The 6867-nt window shown below is 37.7% G+C and overlaps 1 protein-coding gene across 1 annotated transcript in view; it reads left to right on the forward strand.

Annotated features, from left to right (window-relative positions):
* Positions 1-6634, forward strand: part of MFHAS1 (multifunctional ROCO family signaling regulator 1) — a 728976-nt gene extending 722342 nt beyond the window's left edge. The window contains exon 3 of the mRNA XM_044060938.1: positions 5998-6634. The gene's annotated coding sequence lies outside the window, so the exon portion shown is untranslated. The remainder of the gene's footprint in view (positions 1-5997) is intronic.
* Positions 6635-6867: the final 233 nt, after the last annotated feature.

Genomic DNA, 6867 nt, shown 5'->3' on the forward strand with positions numbered 1-6867 from the left:
TCAACCAAACTTGTTTTTTTAGTCAGCTTAGCTCAAGATGCCTGACAGTTTGGGTGTGTGGAAGGTGCCCTGAAGCTTTGTAAGCTGGCGAGCAGTTATATCCTTGTCAGGATGTAACTCGTATAGCTATGGCTACTACAGCAGTGTTCAGTATGATGAACATATTTTGGGTTTGTGGATCTATACCCATGTTCCCCTTACATTCACCATCTGTGTTGTCTTCTTCATGGTTTGTTTAACAGTCTAAGGCACTTTGTAAGGAGCCTGTTTCTTGCTCACATGATGCTTAACCAGTTGGGTGCACTTTGCCTTATCAGTGAATATTTGCCCAAGTTCCTGTGGCACTTTGTGTAGATTTCCTGGTATTTTCATGGGTGATGGCTGCTGTGAAAGTGCATTCAGTGAAGTCTCAGATGGAACATCATCAGGAATGTCTACCAAGGTATCTCCCACTTTTTTTTTCTGTATACTACTAACATTTTAATCACTAAGGATTACCTGTTAGTGTAGTGCTCAATCATGGTAACATGAATAGTCTGTTTCTGCCTCCTACCTGCTGACTCGGGTACATAGTCCGTATAGCTAGCATCTTGCACAGTTATTTACCCATCAGGCTGTGATGGGGTGCCCAATGCCTATATTTCGCTGTTTGTTTTTTGTAAGTGTCCATGCACACTTCATGTCTCATTCCTATTGTATTTCATTGAAAAATGCCAACCTTCAGTACCAGCGAAGTACAAGGAGTTTCAAGTGTTCTTATTAAATTTGTTTAATTTCCTTTATCTAAGAAAAGGAACAACCTGCAAGCTGCCCAAATACCCATGCTAGAAAACAGCTAAATTGGCAGCAGATATGCCATATGGTTTCCATCACTACATGATACTAAAACAGGTAAATTGGTTGGAATTGTTTTCACTGTCTGATTTAGACAACTAAAAACTATTCACAATCTAATTTTCCAAACTGAAAAATACCAAACCTTTAACAATATTTCCCTTCTAGGACTTTTCATTCTACTTAGGAATTCATACTTTACCCAGTTAAATCAAACAGTACTGCATGAGACTCGCTTCATTCTTCTCACATCTTTAAACTTTCGAGTTCTATTCCCCTCTCACTCAGACAAACTAACAACCTGAAATCCATTAGATATGAGTGAAACAACACTTATAGATCTTATTGCTCTGCTTATGCACCTACGACTGCTGGCTAATCCCTCTAACCTGTTATTGTCCATTCTTACCATCCTGTTCTAAAATGACCACATGGCCAGTAATCTTCTGCCTTATCTTATATTGTTATATCTGCCTGGCCACATACACGGTTTAATACTCTCTCCAACTATATCTTGTTCACTTTACCACTCTCTTACTATTACAGGATACTATGGGTCTAAACTTTTTGTCTAAACACTCATTCTGATCTACATTTGAATGATTTTTTCACTTCACTGTATTGTCTGTAATATGACTGTACTATGTTTGTATATTGAGTAATCATATCTATTCACTGTTTTATTTTCTTATTGTATGTTCAAAAGATTCAGCACACTGTGTATGTACGTTACCTCTGTATTTTGTAGAGCTTTTCTCCCTGGGCCACCTCTGTAGAGAGATTTTCCACCAGTCAGACTTTCCTAGTCAACAAAAGCAATAAATGTAAATACATAAACACAGCTTCCACAAGACTTGTCTTTCTAAACTTGTAGTGCATAGCCGATTCTCAGGATTTTGCTCACGTTGGGCTTTTTTTAAACACTTGAAGAAAGGTTACTTATATCCAGACAAAAATTTTGTGCATTTGAGGTACTGACAAGTGACTATTGTCACTCGCCATTTGGTCTGACCAAGCCTTGTGCCAGTCAACAGGATGGGGACTTCTTTGTTTTGTTAGTTATTTTACAAACAAAAAATGTTTTTTGATCTTTCAGAATATGTAACATAAAATAAATTTACCTTGCTGTGTCCAGGCACTCACTTGCAGAGGTCTCATCTCTGCCTTTTCAGTTTATTCATTACAGTAACTATTAAGCACAGCACACTTCCTTGTTCAGTATAAAACATAATGTTGACGCCCACCTTCCTGATTACTTGATATCATATGTCAGGTTACAGAAAGGCCAAGCTGTAAAATAATTTGTCCAAATTCTAGTATGTCGCATTGCATTTCAAAATATGACATAGTTTTTGGTTTGCACAAAAGTATCCAAAAGTACATCTGCCTTGAATAACAGCATTTCATTGTCCACAGGCTTGACCTTCTCAGGGAAGAAGTAATGTTACTGCCTTAAGTTGCCGTATTTTTTCCTTCCCTTTCATGCGGGAGGACTTTAGCATCAAGTAAGAACACACATTCATGATTTTGCCATCTCAGCTACTAACGTAACATTGATAAAGTGACCAAAATGTCTCTCAGTTGTCTGGGTTTGCTTTTTAAGATTTCATTCTCTGGTCTGTCAGATGTCGCACTTTCCTTTTTAGATTGCAGTGGGTAAGAGGTAGAGTAGTTTAGGTTCTGTGAGTCTAATCCATATCGTACACTGTATGATGTGACAAAAATGGACCTCTACACTAGGTTATTGTATTTTCCTTTCCTATACTTAAGTTTGAGATAATTTGTATGTATTCTGGCATGGATGCAGGTTTTTCAGCAGTCTCTAGTTTTAGCCATAACTTGATGGCTTCAACATTTTTTCAGCCTAATCCAAGGAAAGACTAGGTCAGACAAATGTATCAAGATTTTTTTTTGACACCATTTGCACACTCTTGACTTCAGACTTCTCTACAGTCATCTCGCTGATACTGTTTTCCTCAGAGGTTTCCACGCTATGGTATCACCCCTGTTTCACCCACACAATGGAGACATCTAATTCCCTATAAGTTGTATGGATTCTTTATGCAGCACACGTTCATACTAGATATGTCCAGAAAAGATGTTGTCGTACTGTGGGTAACTGTGTGTTTTTCCTTGTTAAGTCTGATTACTTAACTAACTAGAACAGTAAGTGAGAGGTAGGACTTTTATTTATTTATTATAAATACACAAGTCCTACCTCTCACTCATTTTTCTGGACTACATTACCCAGAAGGCATCCAGTGACGCCATGAGAGAAACTGCTTCATCTACCAAGTAAAATTTGCTCTGTATTCATGGCATAGTATTACCACCAGGGCTTGTGAAGCAGCTGCACCCACCTCAAGTATGCCCCCACACCCTTCCTGTGGAAGAGGTGAGCAGGTAATGCCTTATCATTTCTCTTCTCTCTATTCGAGCTTTGGCAGGTACCTGAGCCACTAACCAAACTCAGGTCACATGGGTCATAGTCAAGAGTTTTATCTGTTAGTGTCGTAGCAGCCAGCAACGCCTTGATTATGCTGAACCCTCCAGTTTCAGCTTAGAATTTTAACCTTGTATTAAAATGTTTTCCTTTCCTGTTCTGAACTACCTACTTTAAGACATTTGCTTTTCCAGCCTTCCTTCCTTTCACTGAAGATGGAATTTTTAATTGCCATGTTGTGGGGGATGTGTGTGTGTGTGTGTGTGTGTGTGTGTGTGTGTGTGTGTGTGTGTGTGTGTGTGTGTGTGTGTGTACATTTGCCTCCTGTGCACACTGAGATCATATCCAGGGTTAGTATCATGCCTTAATCCCATTGCTACTGGCATAGACTTGCGGTCCCCTATAGGATAGAGGCAGGTATCAGAAAATGTTACAAATTATAGATCTCTAGTTAATGTATTTCAAAAGTATTATGCTCCAGTCTGAGGAACAGTACCTACACTGCGACCGTGAGTCAAATATTATTTCTTATCTTCTATTAGTTTTTTTGTTAAGGTGATCTCTGACAGGTTTCAGAACATGAATCTACTAATATAATATACATAGTATGATAAAAATCAGTATAGTTACATATAAGAATTTCTGAAAATCTGAAGATTTGTTAACTTTGTCTGTCTAGACAGAACCATTCCATCTCTAGTCTAATCCATGTGCAGATTAGCCAGGATTGTCTTGTATTGCTCTCAGTAAGTTCGCAAGACTCTGCCCTGTGCAGTGGAGGGCAAATCTGTTCAGAGAAAAGCTTACCTGTACCTTCTCAAACTGGATGGTAATAACAGATATGCTTGCTACAGTTCATGAAGTATGGTCAGCACACTAATATCTGTACTACAGTCTTATGAAGTATAGTCAGCACACTGCTGTCTGTACTACAGTCTTATGCAGTATAGTCAGCACACTGCTGTCTGTACTACAGTGTTATGGAATATAGTCAGTACACTGCTGTCTGTACTACAGTGTTATGGAGTAGAGTCAGCACACTGCTGTCTGTACTACAGTGTTATGGAGTAGAGTCAGCACACTGCTGTCTGCACTACAGTCTTATGAAGTACAGTCAATACACTGCTGTCTGTACTACAGTCTTATACAGTAGAGTCAGCACACTGCTGTCTGTACTACAGTCTTATGGAGTAGAGTCAGCACACTGCTGTCTGTACTACAGTCTTATGGAGTAGAGTCAGCACACTTCTGTCTGTACTACAGTCTTATGGAGTAGAGTCAGCACACTGCTGTCTGTACTCCAGTCTTATGAAGTATAGTCAATACACTGCTGTCTGTACTACAGTCTTATGAAGTATAGTCAATACACAGCTGTCTTTACTACAGTCTTATGCCGTATAGTCAGCACACTGCTGTCTGTACTACAGTCTTATGAAGTATAGTCAATACACTGCTGTCTGTACTGCAGTCTTATGTAGTAAAGTCAGCACAGTGCTGTCTGTACTACCATCTTATGGAGTATAGTCAATACACTGCTGTCTGTACTACAGTCTTATGGAGTAGCTTCAGCACACTGCTTTCTGTACTACAGCCTTATGCAGTACAGTCAGCACACTGCTGTCTGTAGTACAGTCTTATGCAGTACAGTCAGCACACTGCTGTCTGTACTACAGTCTTATGAAGTATAGTCAGTACACTGCTGTCTGTACTGCAGTCTTATGCAGTATAGTCAACACACTGCTGTCTGTACTACAGCCTTATGTAGTAAAGTCAGCACACTGCTATCTGCACTACAGTCTTATGCAGTATAGTCAGCACATTTATAAAGCCAAAGCTACTTCAGTTTATTGAATTATGACTGTCTGATGACAAACTCACCAACCACATAATCACACCACTCCAGATGGCTGTTGCTAAACCCTATAGTACAGTCATTTAATTTAAATAATTTTGTAGTGGGGCTATGCCTCCCAAGTCACCATTTCAGGGAAAAGGGAAATTAATTTATTCCTTTGTCCTTAGGGTGGTGCAGCCTTGATGATAGTATGTTTATAGCTTTTGATGAGATTGTGGGTGTCTGGGCATAGCCCACACATCAGGGATACAGTGGAATACATACTTTACAAAAAGCAGAAGAAAAAACATTTTAAAGTCATTTCTTTTCATATTCCCAAGCAGAATCCTGGGCAGGGAAGACGTCATTCACAGGTATAGTTTAGGATGCATGGCTTTGATAAGTTAAGTTTCTGAACTGCTGACCGAGAGAGGGCAGGCTGACCCTATATGAAAGATAACCCAGCTGGGAGCTGAACCAGAGAAACAAGCTGTGCAAGGCATCCATGCTAACTATTGCAGAACTGTGACGCCTAAATATATATCATTCACAATATTAATACTCATATATATATATATATATATATATATATATATATATATATATATATATATATAGATAGCATGTTAATGTAAACAGTTGAACAAAACAGCATTTCACTCTGAACTGTACCTGTATGCATTAATTTGATAGTTGTACATTTATTTTGTGTATGAATGAATTTTCCTTATGCTGTCTATTCCACAGTGTAGTTTAACATATGAAAGCCAGACCTTTGTGAATTTATTTTGAGAAATTTTGCTGAATTAAAGTAATTAAAGCTGAGAAGACTTTATAAAAGACTTTAATGTTTGTCTTTTTAACCCTTTATCTTTTTTTGTTCTAGGCAATTGGTTTTTGAAAGATGCTGAAAAAAACTGTGATCCAAAAGGAGTGCCCCAGAACTGAAAAATAATATATATATAACAAGCACTAGCTTAAACAAGTGATGTGTGCTAAATGAACTTGAATCATTCAAGGCTTACCACCTTTCTGGAAAAAGAAGAGTCGGTTTTCTCCTTATACTTTAATTTGCAGCAGCAGTGGGCAGATAGTGTGAAATGAGTTTCCAACTTGAACTTCAACTTTTCTGCACAAGGACAAGTTTGAAAGTTGGCAGTTCATTGTGGACTTCTCAGGGATTTTTGTGTGCTATGCACACGCAAGCCATATAAAGTTAAAATACTTAACTATATAAAACTTAACAGTGTATATTCTCACATTTAACATTGGCTGGGGGAATCTCTGAATTTATGTGCATACACAATTGTTCAATACTTTGTTTCAAGACTGTTTATATAGTTGAGTTGCTTTTATTTTGTAATATTCAGATAATATATTTATGTACAGTTATTATCCATTAATGGAAATTTATGTGCAATATTATGCATGTGAAACATGCACACTTAACAAATAAGGTTATTTTTCTAGTAATGTGAATTGATTCACTGAAGCCAAAATAAAACTCCAAAGTTTTTCTGTTTTTTTTTTCTCTTGATGTTGAATATTTTATTGAAGCAGCATTTTTGGGACATTAGTTTAGTTCTACAAAAAGTTACATTTCTTTCTGCATTTGTTATATAAGATGAAAAGATTTTGCATTGCATAAAATCTGTTTAGCACAGGATTCATAGCAAATGCCAGGATAGCTGCCCTTGTAGTCCATTGTTATCCTACCTAATTTTCTTGTATGTGAGAATCAAACCTTGTGCCTTGT

The sequence above is a fragment of the Protopterus annectens genome, chromosome 2.part0, assembly GCF_019279795.1.
Source record: "Protopterus annectens isolate FY-2018-M chromosome 2.part0, PAN1.0, whole genome shotgun sequence".
NCBI lineage: Eukaryota > Metazoa > Chordata > Ceratodontiformes > Protopteridae > Protopterus > Protopterus annectens.